This window comes from Sus scrofa, chromosome 6 (genome assembly GCF_000003025.6).
Source record: "Sus scrofa isolate TJ Tabasco breed Duroc chromosome 6, Sscrofa11.1, whole genome shotgun sequence".
Lineage (NCBI taxonomy): Eukaryota > Metazoa > Chordata > Mammalia > Artiodactyla > Suidae > Sus > Sus scrofa.
The window spans coordinates 118,134,518-118,149,706 of record NC_010448.4 but is presented as its reverse complement, the minus strand read 5'-3'; the positions used below and the strand labels follow the sequence as shown (position 1 = coordinate 118,149,706).

General features: G+C 38.8%; 1 long non-coding RNA gene across 1 annotated transcript in view; it reads left to right on the top strand.

Moving 5' to 3' along the window:
* LOC110261193 overlaps positions 1-13,787 on the top strand; it is a 198,437-nt gene extending 184,650 nt beyond the window's left edge. Inside the window, exon 5 of the long non-coding RNA XR_002345084.1 lies at positions 12,844-13,787. This is a non-coding gene — a long non-coding RNA (uncharacterized LOC110261193). The remainder of the gene's footprint in view (positions 1-12,843) is intronic.

Here is a 15,189-nt window from a genome sequence, read left to right as displayed (position 1 = left end):
GCAGTTCCTACTAGGAACTACTTCTGAAATCCAGGGAACTCCCTGGAGTATATCTTGTTTCTTATACACAGGATGATAAAAGTAAGTGGGCAGTGTCATCATCCATGACCCAACAGAGGTAAAGCAACTATTCCCTTTGGGAATAAAAGTCTGAGTTTTTCTGTCAGTCAAGCAATCCGATCTAAAGGACAGTTCCAAATGGGTAATGGAGAAGAAAGATCAGTATTGATTTGGCATTGGGATCTGTCACAGCTGTTGGGGCTGTGGCCTGTTCCACTTCTGTATTAAGTCTTTTGTAGATATTGCAGGTGGCCACTATCTTGGACTTGGGATAAGGACCAAGCGGGTCTCACCAGTGCAAGGAATGGCTGTACTAGACTCCATTCATGCCCTGCCTCAGATCCTTTCTGCCCACCATTTTTTATCCTGGTTGCAGTTGTGCTACCTTTTAGGTGCAAGTGTAATCTGAATGGACCTTAATTTACCCAGACTGAGCATCCCTCACTTTCTGACATGGGGTCCTCTTCTGCTTCTACCTGGATATTTTGGAGTCTACTCAACCATTCTGATGTTTATGCAGACTTGCAGGTGCAAAAGACAAACTCAAGCTTTGGGTGCAGGAGCTGGTGGATAAACATTTCCCTTTCCCCTGAGAAGACCATTCTGAGTCTCATTCTATAGTGCTTCAGAAGGTCCCCAACAGGTGCCCACAATGGGAACTAGTTTGCTACAATCCCTTGGACATGCTTTTTATCCTTCCCCAAGTCAGACTTGTCTGCCCTCTGTTCTTGATCCTTGAGATCAGTTTCCAAAACAAACTACCTGAATGCAAGCTTTTATCTCAGGCTCAGTGTTGTGGAGTCACTCAAAGGAAGACAATAGATGTCCTCTAATTTAACTTTTTTTCTGTTTGGTTCCACTTTGTGGAGCCTGGAGGTGAGGGTGTATTTTCATGCTTATATATGCTTGTCATTAACTGTGTTCAGAGTCTCCTGCCCTGGCTGTGCATTTTATTCTATTCCTCTGGGTTTTGCTTTGCCCTGTGTGCCCTATATCTCTTCCCTGTCCTAGATTTCTTTTCCTCCCAGGAAGGCCTTACTATGTCCCCTTATCACTTCCCCAGATGCTAGTCTCTGGCATCTGTGTTTAAAGTAGAACCAATTGTGAAGGCATCTATGAGATGAAATTCTCATGCTTTCCCTTTATTTTCCATCCTTAGAAGAAACTGGGACTGTGTGTCCATTTAAAAAGCAAAAAAATTATTTATGGTCTATTCATTATGTGTTAGAATGTATTGATGTCTAATATTTGGATAATCATATAGATGATGTGGCTATCCTAATTTAAATAACCAGTTTACCCCTGCTATACTGTGATTACTTATGTTTTAGAGACACAGCCTGATTCTCTATAAATAATTGTGCCGAATTGATTATTCAGGAAGATTTTATTTTATTCTAGATGGATTTGCATCTGTTCTAAATCAGTGACTAGCAATTCAAAAGAGCCACCACTTGATTTTTAGGATCAATCAGAATTCAGAAAACCAAAGCCATTCGTTCCATGTAGGCCCTGTACTGATTAATAAGTTAATGGTGTTATTTAAATAGTATGCCAGAAAGAGAAAAGGCATATCCCCGTTTTTCCTTTAGCTATATACACATATCTATAGCCTGTGTAATGATGTGTGTGGTGGAATCAATCTCATCTAATTAAGCTCCCCTTCAATAGTATCTTTCAAGTGATGAATACCAGAGTGTGTTATAAATGGCTGGTAAAATGAGATGCTGAAAAAATTCTACAAGAATGTAAGTCAAGTGGAATAACTTGAGATCTGATTTTAAGTATAACATCGAAAAAAAAAATTATCACAAAATGAGGCCCAAAGAGACAGCTCCAACAGGAAGATGAGTGGAAAGATGCTAACTCAGATATGTTGTAAGCTGTCAGAATCACAGAGAAATCCAGTATCAGTGGCCTTCAAGATATCTCGTAGAAAAATCTGAGGAAGGCTCAGCACTTTTTCCAGGGCGGTGTGTCAGTTTTTGGATAAAATATCAAAGGTTATTTACTAAAACATTTTAACCTCCCAACATCATTATAAGATATTGAGCTATGCCCTTTCAATATCTGCTACATATTCATTTACATCCCAAAGAGAATGATAATGCAACTTAGACCTAAGATTTATACTCCATGTTTTTACTTGTTTAAGTTTCATTTTAGGTCAGATATTTGCAGTATCTGTGTTTTGCTCATCTACCTCACAGACAGACAGACACAATATTTTCTTAATAACAATGACAGTTTTACATTCCCTCAAATATTAGGTTACTTATTTTCCATGACTTATGCTTTTAGGTAGAGTCAGATTTTGTATAAGCAGTATAAAAGAATCAATAAAGACAAATTGAAAATTTCTATCACAAGGTAATACATTTCCTATCATTTAATAACATTATCAAAAGATTACATTCTCAATGATCACAAATGTCACTTTATTTTATTTTACGAATGATATTTTTTCTTTTTTAAAAGTTTTACAATATTGTGATAATTTTTGCTGTACAACAAAGTGATTCAGTTATATATATATATATATACACATCCATTCTTTTTCAGATTCTTTTCTCATACAAATCATCACATACTGGGTGGAATTCCCAGTGCTATATGGCAGGTCCATGTTGGCCAGTCATTCCATATACTTCAGTGTGCATATGCCAACCCCAGACCGCCAGTCCATCCCTTCCCTACCCTGGCCTGACCCCTTTGGTAACCACAAGTTTGTTTTCAGAGTCTGTGAGTCTGTTTCTGTTCTAGGATAAGTTCATTTGTATCCTTTTTTTAGACACCACATATAAGTGTGAACTGAAGTTTGGCACTTGCCATCAGACTCTACATGGATTAAATCATGAGCCACTAAGCTGCCAACCCTCAGCATCCCCTGAGCAGAGCTCAGGGTGAAAAGCAGGAGTGAAACACTCTGTGCTCTGGGAAAACTGGAAGAATAGGTCTTCAGATAGTCAGATATTTTTAGGAAAAGATTTTATGTGCCCAAATTCTTGCATCTCCTCATACCTAGAAAAACACTAAAATCATTCATGGTGATGACTGGTCCTTGTGACTAGTAGTCACTTTCAGGAGAACAGCAACAAACTTTTGTAAAAATGTGTGCATGGCTGCATACACCCTCCCCTCACCTTTATCATATTTGAAATCCCCCCTCTCCTCTTTGGGTGGTATTTCAGAGCTTTCTGAAATACCTCACCCGGGCTGTAATTAAGGATAAAACAAAGAAGGTCACAGTCATCTGCGAATGCAGTCACCTCCAAGGGTGAGAGTCGTGAGTCCTGCAGGCTGTGAAAACTCAGGATACTGGCCCTGAGAGCAGAGATCATATGAAAGGAATAATTTCAGGATTTCCTATTGTGGCTTAGCAGTAACAAACCCAACTAGTATCCATGAGAACTAGGGATCGACCCCTGGCCTCACTCAGTGGTTAAGGATCCGCTGGTGTGTTAAGGATCTGGCATTGCAGTGAGCTGTGGTGTGGATCACAGATGTGTCTCAGATTCCATGTTGCTATGGCTGTTGGGTTGGCTGGCAGCTGCAGCTCCAATTCAGTGCCCTAGTCCAGGAACTTCCATATGCTGACGGTATGGCCCTAAAAAGGAGGGGAAAAAAAAGGAATGATTTTAGTGAGCCCAGACCTCTTTTGTTCCTGCTACCTGCCTTGGTTGCAAAAACTCCTACACATCCTAGCTCCCTGCTGTCTCCTCGGAGTGGTTTCTCAGGGCTACCAGAGATGCTGTCTCCTGGGCTTAAGTCTTCATTTTACCCAAAATAAAACTTAACTCTCAACTTTCAGGTTCTGTTTTTTTTTTTTTTTTTTTTTTAAGTTGACACAAGTGATATCACATGGCGTTTGTTTTTCAGAGTCTAACTTCACTTAGTATGATAATCTCTATGTCCATCCATTTGGCATGATATTAATTATAAATATTCTCTATTTAAATTATTTAAATATCAAGCAATCCTCAAAATTAATCCTCTAATTAATGTCCATATATGAAAGGCAGAGTGTCCGTTCTCAGAGTATTTTTGAAGTCTCATGCTTAACGATGTTAGAAAAGATATTTTAGAAAACATATTAAAATCAAAGCTTTTAAAACATTTCATAAATAAATACATAGAAACTTTAAAGGAAAATGAAATATTAAGTTGTCTGTAGGTCTATCTCCCCCATGAACTTAAGGTTTCACAGAGAACTTGAACCATAGCCTGTTCAGCTTTACGTTCCCAACATCCAACCCAGTACCTGACACAGAGCAGTGTTTAATGAATACACGTGGAATAAAACAAAACCTAAGTGTGATAGGGATGGAGTAGAATAGTTACACAAGTAGTTGTAAAAGTCCCCAAAAGGGACCATAGATGGAAAGGAAACCTAGGGAATTTTGGGAGATCAGTGTAAATTAATAGTTGCTCAAGAATGCCATCAGAGCAAGGCAGGTTGCTCCACCTGTGGAGGAGCAAGTTTCGCCTGAGGTCATTGAGTGGGGGACGGGGTGAGACCTGCATTCAGGTTTAGACTTAAGGCAGGAATTTAAGGACCACCCTTCCGTTGATTTGAATAAGTACCAGGACGTCCTAGTTTGACCTTATAGGGTCAAATACTCTCTTACCGGACCAGGAGGGGCTACTACTCAAGGAAAGAGGAAGAGGTGGTCTTTTCCCAGCCCCACTTCCCTTGGATTTTTAAACCATAGCTCACCTAAACATTGGGGTAGAGCCTCCTTGCCTGCCTGCTTGCATGTCTCACAAGCATCCTATCTTAATAAATATATTTCTTGCCTACCATGTTGTCTCTTGCTGAATTCCTTCTGTGCAGAGGCACAAAGAACCTAACCCTCATAAGTCCAGACACCAGGTGAGTGTTTCAAATTTAAAAACTGGTTCAAGTCCAATGTAGGTTTAAGCTGGGTTTGAGTCCTGGCTCGTGGGTTCACGTCCCAATCTGAGTTCTGGCTAGGTTCAAGCCATAAGTGCTGTCAGTTTCAAGTGTAATAATCTACAAATTATCTTTACTACATCCATCATTTCTACTTGAGGATAATTACTTAATTTTGGAATCTTCTCCCAGAATATAGAAATATTTCCTTGGATTAGATAAGCATTTCATTGTCTAGAGAACAGGATTCCATGATGCTTAAAAATACAAAAACATAAAAATGCCTCACGAATCTGGAAGCCAGTCTTCATGAAACTTGAAAGCACTTGGAAAGCCTAAACCAGAAAAACAGACATGGGAGGGAAGGAAACTCCTGGGAAAACATTGTTGAAGAGTGGGAAAACGCTCCAATCTAAGATTGTGTCTGACCTAAGGTGACTTGTCATTTTGCTGACCTGATGGAAACACATTTCAGTTTAAAACCAAGTTGCTGGTGTGCAAGCATAGGAAGTACAAAAAAAATGAATAAATAAGGAGAAAGAAGTCAAGATAAAGGAGAACAGATCCCCACAGAGTAGAAGGAATAGTAAGGAGAAAAAAAAAAAAGTAAAAAATAAAAAAATGGCAGTCAGGTTCAGAAGGCACCCAGGTGCTCACCTCTATGGCTCCGCAGGGCATCATTGTGCCATGGTAAAGAGAAAGATGGAGAAAACACTGCAGGGATGCAGATGGCTTCATATACCTCAATAGAAAACATTTAGAGAAGGCAAGCTAACTTCTGTTCTATTTGATTGTCTCAAAGCACATCAGCATTCACTGTCAGGCTTAAGGCGACCCAACAGCTGTCTGTGGCCCATTCACTATTGTTCAGAGAAAAGATAGCCTTAATAGGGTAGCGTGGATGTTAGTGGAGCTGCAATCAAGTAGCACACATAAAATTATCCTACACCATGGTTCAAAACTTCCCCCAACTGCAGGCAGATACCACGCTTTGCACTCAGTGCAGATTGGGAAAAGGAAAGGATTTTATATGCAAATGGTGCTGAGTGGTGTGAGACAAAACATTGGAACTCTAGGTGTAACCAGTTAAAAAACAAAACAAAACAGAAAGCCATGAAGTTGCAGAACAATTTTGCAGCTTCCTCCCCTCCCCACTGAAAACAATCTCTAGCCCCTTAAATAGTTTTTTTTTTTTTTTTTTTTTTTTTAAATGCTGATGAAATTGCCCTAGTTTGGCAAAGCTTGCTAAATTCCAGCCTAGCAGGGGCCAGTGAATCAAGTGCCTGAGAGCTTAAGAGGAAAAAGGAAAGGCTAACTGCTATTATATGCACAAATATTTTAGGCTTTACAAAATAAAACCCCTGACGATGGACGGACGAATTCCACTCTTCCAGAGTTTTCATGGGTGTCACCCTTTCTATATGTTTCTGGACCATAAACTCTTTTATAAAGGGACACAAAATTGTTCAGTTCCCTTTACAATTTTGTCACTTTACTTCTTGATCCCAGACCCCAGAGAGTGGACCTAAGTAAACTCCAGAGAAAGGGCAGAGGAAATTGTTCCTGGTAAGATTTTAATATTGAAAGTCTTACATCATGGGAAGTTGTCAGTGCCTGACAAACCAGGATTTGGCTCACCCTGGTTCCTGGTTTATTTGCCCCCCCCCCCCCATTCTCCAAGGCCTATGTGCAGATGTAAAGCAGAAACCTGAGAAGTAGGAAAAAGAAGTTGATCCAAATTAAGGACGTAATCTCTAAAAGGAAGGAATGGGTAGCTTTTTGGATATTGGGTGGTGGTTCTTAACCTTGGCTGTGCATTAGAATAAACTGGGGAGCTATAAGAACTCCCTGTGTCCCACTACCCCCACTACCAGGAGCTTTGATGTAATGGTTTTCACCTGGCCAAGTTCCCCAGGTAAGTCCAATGTGTAGCCAATATTGAGAACTATTAACATAGGGAGACAATGAGCTATTCTCCTATTTGTGATGTTAAACCTTCAACGTGAGTGTGTTTTGAGTTCATGAAACTGATTCCTAGTTAACACAAATTACTGATAGAAGAATATTTAAATTTTAATGCATTTGATAAAAGCAATCATACAAAATAAAAAAAGACAACATGGACTAGTTGCACATAATCTCGGATGACTGTGAGGTGGCCGGGGTGATGGCACTCCTAGCTACTGGACCACAAGGGCTGGTGGATATGAGTAGGGCCCTGGCTCTTTGTCTGCTTTGAAGAATGAATTCAGCAAAGAGACAGGAAGTAGCAGAGCAAAATGTGTATTAGGAGAAAAAGGGTATGTGTGTATAGACACACAGGTGGGCTCAAAGAAAAATTCCCGTATAAGCAGTTTAAAGTACCCCAAGATTACATCTGTATGGGGCAGTTCTTCTGGGTTTCCTCTTGATCAGTCATCTTGCTTTGTCCATCTTTGAATCCATATTTAGTCTGACTCAGGGTCCTCCTCTATGTGCATGTACATCTTTTAGCCAAGACGGATTCTAATGCAAGGGGCTTCTGGGAAGTTGACATCACCTATTATGGTCTGATTCCCCCTTCCTTCTCGGACCTCTGAGGAACCTTTCTGTGCAAGTGTAGTTTAGGAGGTCTCCTTGGCCTCAAGAATGAGAAATAAGTGGTTTCTTTATCTTTTATTGGAGCAGGACTCAGCCCTTCCTTGCTCCTCTTATTACTTTTATCTTCAAGTATCTGTCCATAGGGGACAGATTCCAGCTGCTCAGCCTGGGCCTATCTACCTCCTCCCTCAAACAGAGTTCCCATTCTGTCTTCAACAAATGAAACTATGTAGCTGTTTAGTTATTATTCTGATTCACTGCAATTGAATAATTTAAATTATGCTTTTCATTGTTAAGCCTTTTAAACATATGCCTCTTTCATATTTCTTAACTAATAGTTAACTTAATTTTTTGATGAACGGTTTCTATTCCAATTGACTAATTTTCTCCATCAGAATAAGTTTAACCTCTACTTAGCCCACTTATAATTCAACAGAGTTATCAATTAGCATGATATTCAGAATATTTAACAACCAGTAAAGTCCAGGCACTGACCAATGACCCTGGTTTTGGCTTAACCTAATAGGGTAGAATTAACACACTAATTGCTGAATCAAAATTTAATCCTGAGGGTCCTCAACCATGTCTTAAAGGAGGCTTTAGGGAGGACTTTAGACAATGCTATTTACCAACCAGAACAAATGTTTTAAAATATTTGACGATTGATATATTTTGCTAATTTGCTTCTATTGAATCCTAGCCCTAATAAAGAGTTCCTTAAATTCTCTAATTTATTTTTATTTATTTTATTTTTTGTCTTTTTTAGGGCTGCACCCATGGCATATGGAGGTTCTCAAGCTAGGGGTCCAATCAGAGCTATACCCGCTGGCCTATGTCACAGCCGCAGCCACACAGGATCCAAGCTGCGTCTGAACCTACACCACAGCTCACAGCAATGCTGGACCCTTAACCCACTGAGCGAGGCCAGGGATCAAACCCACCACCACTGAGCCATGATGGGAACTACATTAAAATGTCTACAAAGAATCTTGGTGAAGCCAAAGTAGAAGTGGATATTCAGTTCCCTGCTTGCTGTGTGAAGCCATTTTATAGCTATCATTTTGTTTGGATTGGGAAACCCTGAACTTTGAATTCAGAAAGACCTGGGTATGAATTCTAGCTTTGTCACTAACATAATCTTGGGTAAAATGCCTCTTTGAGTCACAGTTTCCACCACTGCTTAGGTTTTTATGACAATTAAATGGTGGCAGGGGTCTCATATCTTATTAGGTACTTTATAAATGGTAGCTATATTTATCATGAGGGTGACAACTTTTCAGCTTCTGTTGAGATAGTTTTATTGCTCACTGCACAGCTATTGAGATCTAATTGGTAGAAAGTTATACCTTATTACAGTTTGTTTTATTTTTAGTATTAAAACATTCACTGTCCCTCTCCATGGAAGAAATAGAAAAAAAAAAAATGAGGAAATGTCTCTCTAAAGAAAATGATATCCCTTTTATAATTCCTCATATATTTAAGCAAATATTCATAGAGGATTTTGATGTGAATTGATCTCTGGTAATGTTTTTAAATCAAATATTTATAAATAAAAAGAAAAGGCGACATGGTCTCCAAGTACTAGATAGTTAAAGCATGTTAATAAATAGATGAATTAATAAAAAATTTATAATTACACAATGTTTTGTTCGGTAGATGAAACTTACAAATATGGAGCAAACAAAAACAGTAAAACAATGTCTATAACCAGATGCTAATAATTAATCTTGACAATTATTGTGTAAAGTTTACAAATGCCCCTATTTTAAAGCACAAAGAATATTTATAAAATGTAGTTGTCATTTCGATTCTATTAAAAGGGGAAATAATAAACATACACTAAACCATGATGTGAGTAACATTCAGGATCATGTGTCTTATTAAATCTATTTACTAAATTTATTAAAATTGGATGAGATTCAAGCACCATCTCAAGAACTGAAATCTGGATGAAGGATAAAAAAACAGTTAGGAGTTCCCTTTGTGGCTCAGCATCTGGCGTTACCGTGAGCTGTGGTGTAAGTCACAGGCATGGCTTGGATCCCGTGTTGCTGTGGCTGTGGTGTAGGCCAGTGGCTACAGCTCTGATTCAACCCCTAGCCTGGGAACCTCCATATGCCATGGGTGCAGCCCTAAAAAGACAAAAAAAATTAATAATAAATGGCAATGTCAAGTTAAAGTGTGATGGCTAATGATCCAGGTTTTATAGCTTGTCTTATTTAACATCTATGTTAATTGCAGAAATGGAGTTCCCGAAGTGGCTCAGTGGTTAAAGAATCTGACTAGAACCATGAGGTTGCAGATTCCATCCCTGGCCTTGCTCAGTGGGTTAAGGATCCAGCGTTGCTCGAGCTGTGGTGTGGGTGGCAGACTGGCTCAGTTCTGACATTGCTGTGGCTCTGGGGTAGGCTGGCAGCTGTAGCTCTGATTGGACCCCTAGCCTGGGAACCTCCATATGCTGTGGGTGCAGCCCTAGAAAAGACAAAAAAAAAAAAAAAAAAAAAAGCAGGAATAATGGCCAGTGTGTTAGTTAAACTTGCAGATGATTCTGAATTAGGAGGTGCTACGGATACCTCTGAAAACCGAGAAGTCACAGTATAAGTAAAAGAAATTCATGAGCAAATCTGCCATTAATAACACTGAAGGAGAACAAATCAGGAAGAGTGACTATTTCAAGCACTATTGCTCTCACTTTCTGATTTTCTGAGGCAAAAACGAAGTATAAATCATAAAACAAGCATAAAATATTTTTTGAGGCTGCTGACCTTTTACTTTGAAGGAAGATCATAAATGACTTTATTTTTTAGAGCTCACCTCTGTAAAGTAGGTGTTTTAAGTTATGTTTTTGCGAATTATTATGTAGTGAATGTCATTGTGTTTGATTGAGAAGGATTTGAATCTGGATTCTTCTGGTTCGTGTCCTATATGCCAGCACACAAGTCCTTATTTTTTATCTAGATAGTGACTCTGAATCCTCCTGAAGAATGAAACTGTGGCTCTGAACTGCCATCCTTGGGGTCTGGGTTTCTATTACTTTTGTCTTAACAACCTCTTTGCCCGAATCTTTGCCTCTTATCCAATCTCTGACTTGTCTGATGCTCAACTCATCTTCCTCCTTTCGCAGGTTGCTGGGCACTTTCTTTTTTATTTTTTTATTTTTTTAATTTATTTATTTATTTATTTTTTTGGTCTTTTTGTCTTTTGTTGTTGTTGTTGTTGTTGCTATTTCTTGGGCCGCTCCTGCGGCATATGGAGGTTCCCAGGCTAGGGGTCCAATCGGAGCTGTAGCCACCGGCCTGTGCCAGAGCCACAGCAACGCGGGATCCGAGCCGCGTCTGCAACCTACACCACAGCTCACAGCAATGCAGGATCGTTAACCCACTGAGCAAGGGCAGGGACCGAACCCGCAACCTCCTGGTTCCTAGTGGATTCGTTAACCACTGAGCCACAACAGGAACTCCAGCTGGGCACTTTCTGACCCTCTCCTTCCCTTCTGGAGGCTCTGTGTGGTCTTAGCACCTATCCGTCTCCTTCAGAGTGCACAGGTGTACTCATAGCCCTACCTGAGAGCTTCCTACTAGCCCTGGACATATCTGTTTGGAAATTCTATTTTCACCTTATATTCTGTGTTTCTAAAGAGAATTCATTATCTTTCTTCCTATGCCCCAAGAATACCCCCTCCTGACTTTTTCGTCAATGTCAGCGCTCATCGATTTTACCCAGGTAAACAGGAAAAGAAACTAGAGTTGTCCTTGAGGTTTTCGTATTCATGACCTTCTCTATTCTTTTGTCCATCCAGTTCTTTGAGTCCTGTTTCCAAATTCATATTAATTTTCCTCTTCCTTTCTCACTTTCATTCTTTTTGTCCAGGCCTGTATCCTTTATATTTTTCTGATCATAGCAGCCTTTTGGGGAGGGGTGAGGAGTAAAATAAAAATAAAGTAGGGTGATATTTTTGTAAAAGTAAGCACATATAACTAAGGAAAACTGATTTGCATCACGCCACCCTTCCAAAAAAAATTTAGTAAAAACAAAACAAACATAACCATGTCAGATTAACATGACCTAGAAACTACCTGATTGTCTATAAATTCTAACTGGAAGTGAAGGTCTAGTTCTTGCATGGTTTCAATGATATATTGTTGCATGTTCTTGAAAAGCAATAACAAGAAAAACAACCAGTAGTAAGGTTATTAACAAGGAAGAACTGGACTGGTTCCACACATATAATAAAGACATGGTTGTTATGATGGCTGTATTAACTAACTCTACAGTGGCAATTTTTTTTTCAATGTGTAAGTATGTCAAATAAACACACTGTATACTTTAAACTTGCACAGTGTTATATGTCAGTTGTATCTCAAGCTGGAGAAAAAAGATGTGTTCTTGAATTGTAAGTATGTTCATAGCAATGTCATATAAGAAAATAATTAAACAAGGGTGAAACAGTACATATATTACAGTCAAAAGATATATATATATACACACACACATACATACACACACACATGTATACACACCATATCATTGAATGAAAGAACAAGTTAGCCTATAGTATAGGTAGTATGATGGAGCCATTTTATATTTATATATTATTTGTGTGTGACATCACCACACAGCATTAATAACATTTATCTTTGGGAAGTAGGGTTTGGGATGAAAATAAAATTTATATTTAAACAAATTTTTATTTGTTAAATTATTTTTATCATGAGTACAATAATTTTTGTAATATGTTATCCATATTAGTTTAGAAAAATTGTAACAGAAAAAATATAATCACAAAATACAGCTATAATTGCTGTTTGTGTTGGGCTGCATCTCCCATTATGATTTTTTATGCTTATATATTTTGTCATGGTCATATTTGAGATCTTATCATACAAATATTTTATAAGTGGTGTTATTGGGTCTCATCCATCAATTTGACATTCATTTCACAACCATCACCTTTGTATGGAAGCTTTGGTTCATATTATGGTAAATACGAGAGGCAGAAAAAATTATTGAGAAGAAATCCACCATCCAAATACATTTTATTTACCTAATAGACAAGTACTTATGGAGGGCTTTTTATGTACCAGGCACTGTTCTAGATGTGACAAGCATGTACCAGGCTATCTTCTATTCTTAATGGAAATAGAAATCATCAAAATCTATTTGACATGTTTTAGTCTTAAAATGAATAAAGACACTTCTGCTTTACAAATAAACTAATAGGCATTTAGCACACTATGTTAAAAATCCTTAAATGACTAAGGTTTTCATTTTCGTGATTTTAAGGTCACAATCATTTAAATTTCTTCCAGTGAACATATGCTTGCAAACCCACGCCAGCTGACTTACTGAGTAGAAGATAAATGTGTTCATCAGTGAAAGAGAAGGGGACCAACAGAAAGACACATGTAGCCAGGAGATGAATTCAATGATCACCTTTATTCCAGGCACCAACAAGTGAGATAAAGGCAAAGACCGAATGGAAAAATGTCAGAAATGAATACCAATGATAAGAAGGTAACTATAAACCGATTCCTTTGGCTACCTGCTTTAATATTCTCGATTGCTCCGCTTTCTCGTAATGAGGAATTGGCTTCCCTGATGACAACTGCGGGTGTTGATAGGCTGGATGGAGACAGAGATCATGGTGACAAAGGAGAGGCCGTGTTCCAGAACCAGGCAGGTTCTGGCAGGGAGCTGGAGCAGGCAATGAGAAAAGTAGGCATGCTGAATTTCATGGGAGGGGCTGAGACACCAAAAAATATAGTAAGTGGTCAGTGCCGATGAAATATAACATGAGAACTATGTCTCCAGAACAAAGCAGTGGCTTAGTCATGAGAGCAGAGTATGAGGCTAGGGAGACATTGAGTTCCTGGCTTGACTCCATTTTTGTTCTCATTGACCATCTGGTCCCAGGGCTACAGATGTGGCTTTCTCTGCGAATGGAGCTTCCCCTCCTCAGCTATGGTACCTAGCTTGGGAGAAAGCTCATTAAACAGTGTGGTCACACCTCTGTAGTATGAAATTCAAGGACTTATGCAGAATTGGAAAGTCATGGTCCTTAGAATCATGTTTTTCTAGATTTTATGGTGAGTAATTTGGACCAATGACCTTTTTTGAGCCATTTTTCTCCTCACACTGTGGTGCCATTCTGAGGATCCTCTTTTCATTTCTTTCCATTTCATTTTGGATTAAAATGAGAATTATCTTTAAAAATGTTATGATGGGAGTTCCTGTTGCGATGCAGCAGAAACGAATCTGACTAGGAGCCATGAAGTTGCAGGTTTGATCCCTGGCCTCATTCAGTGGGTTAAGAATATGGTATTGCTGTGGCTGTGGTGTAGGCTGGCTGCTGTAGCTGTGATTGGACACCTAGCCTGGGAACCTCCATATGCTGTGGGTGTGGCCCTAAAAAGCAAAAATAATAAACAAGATGTTATGCTGGTAGTGATCATTAATTGTAAATTGATATCTTTGTCAAACAAAAGCTGACAATCGCTTACCTTCTATGAAAGGATTTAGATAATTTTATATGTTGTTTCCACTGGATCAATTAAGTAGATAAGTTGAATGTAATATACAAGGCATTTTATCCTTTCAAAATAGAGTACAGAACCACTACCTGCACAAACCCCTGAAGGTGTTCTGTGTACTGCCTGCATACCCATGGCTTCTGACTTTGTAGACCTTCATCATGTTTTTGGTCAAATTTAATTTCCCAGAGTCAGAAAACTCCAATTATTTCATGTTTGCATACCTTACTCTTGAAAAGAGAAGATGGTAGTCAATCTCTTTTTCCATGCATTCAATTTTTCCTTTGGAGTTTCTCAACTGGTGATAAAGAAAACTGTATTTGTTATAAATGGAAGGAGATTAATTGAGTGTGTTGGCTTTGTTATAGATGGCTCTTTGTAAGTATGCAGAAACCACATGCCACCTGGGAAGTAAAAATCACTTTTTCCAGTGCTGTATTTTTAATTATGTCTTTTCACCTGAGCTCCAGGGCAAAAGTTCCATTTTTCTCCCTGCTCATTATTAGCAAACCCCACAAGGACAAGATTCCTAATTTCATATTTGTAAGTGAATTTAGCATGCAGAGTATTCTGAAATGACATTAGATGTGTAGTTAAGATAATACTTAGGCTCTGGAGTTTCTTTGCTTCACGCAAATTTTTATATCCTACCCAGACTGACTGCCCTCAGCTCATGTAGAAATACTTCGTCACACTCTCTGTGTGTTTACTGAAGTGTATTCAGTGGCTTGTTGTGATTATTGTTTGAATGCTACATCCTTTTGAAACATATGGTAACTATTACCAGAACTCTATACATTTGTTGTTGTTGTTTGTTTTACGTTGAGTGGGATTCAGTGCACCATGCAGACTTGCAAACATTTTGAAATTAATTAACCTGAACATGATTTAATTCATCCATCTGAGTTCCTTAATAATACCCTGGCTAAGACGTTAAATAATAAATGAGAGGCAAATGGAAGTGGTGAGAGTCCAAGGAGAAAGAGCAAGGATTCCTGCCTCCTGAGTCCTCCTCTTGCCATTGTTTTCCTCTGTGAACTTGAGTCTGCCATCCTTTTCTTTCTGTTTTCCAGACTTTGGCAGCAAAGTAATAGCAAGCACAGGCAGTCTGGAGTTGAGGGTGAA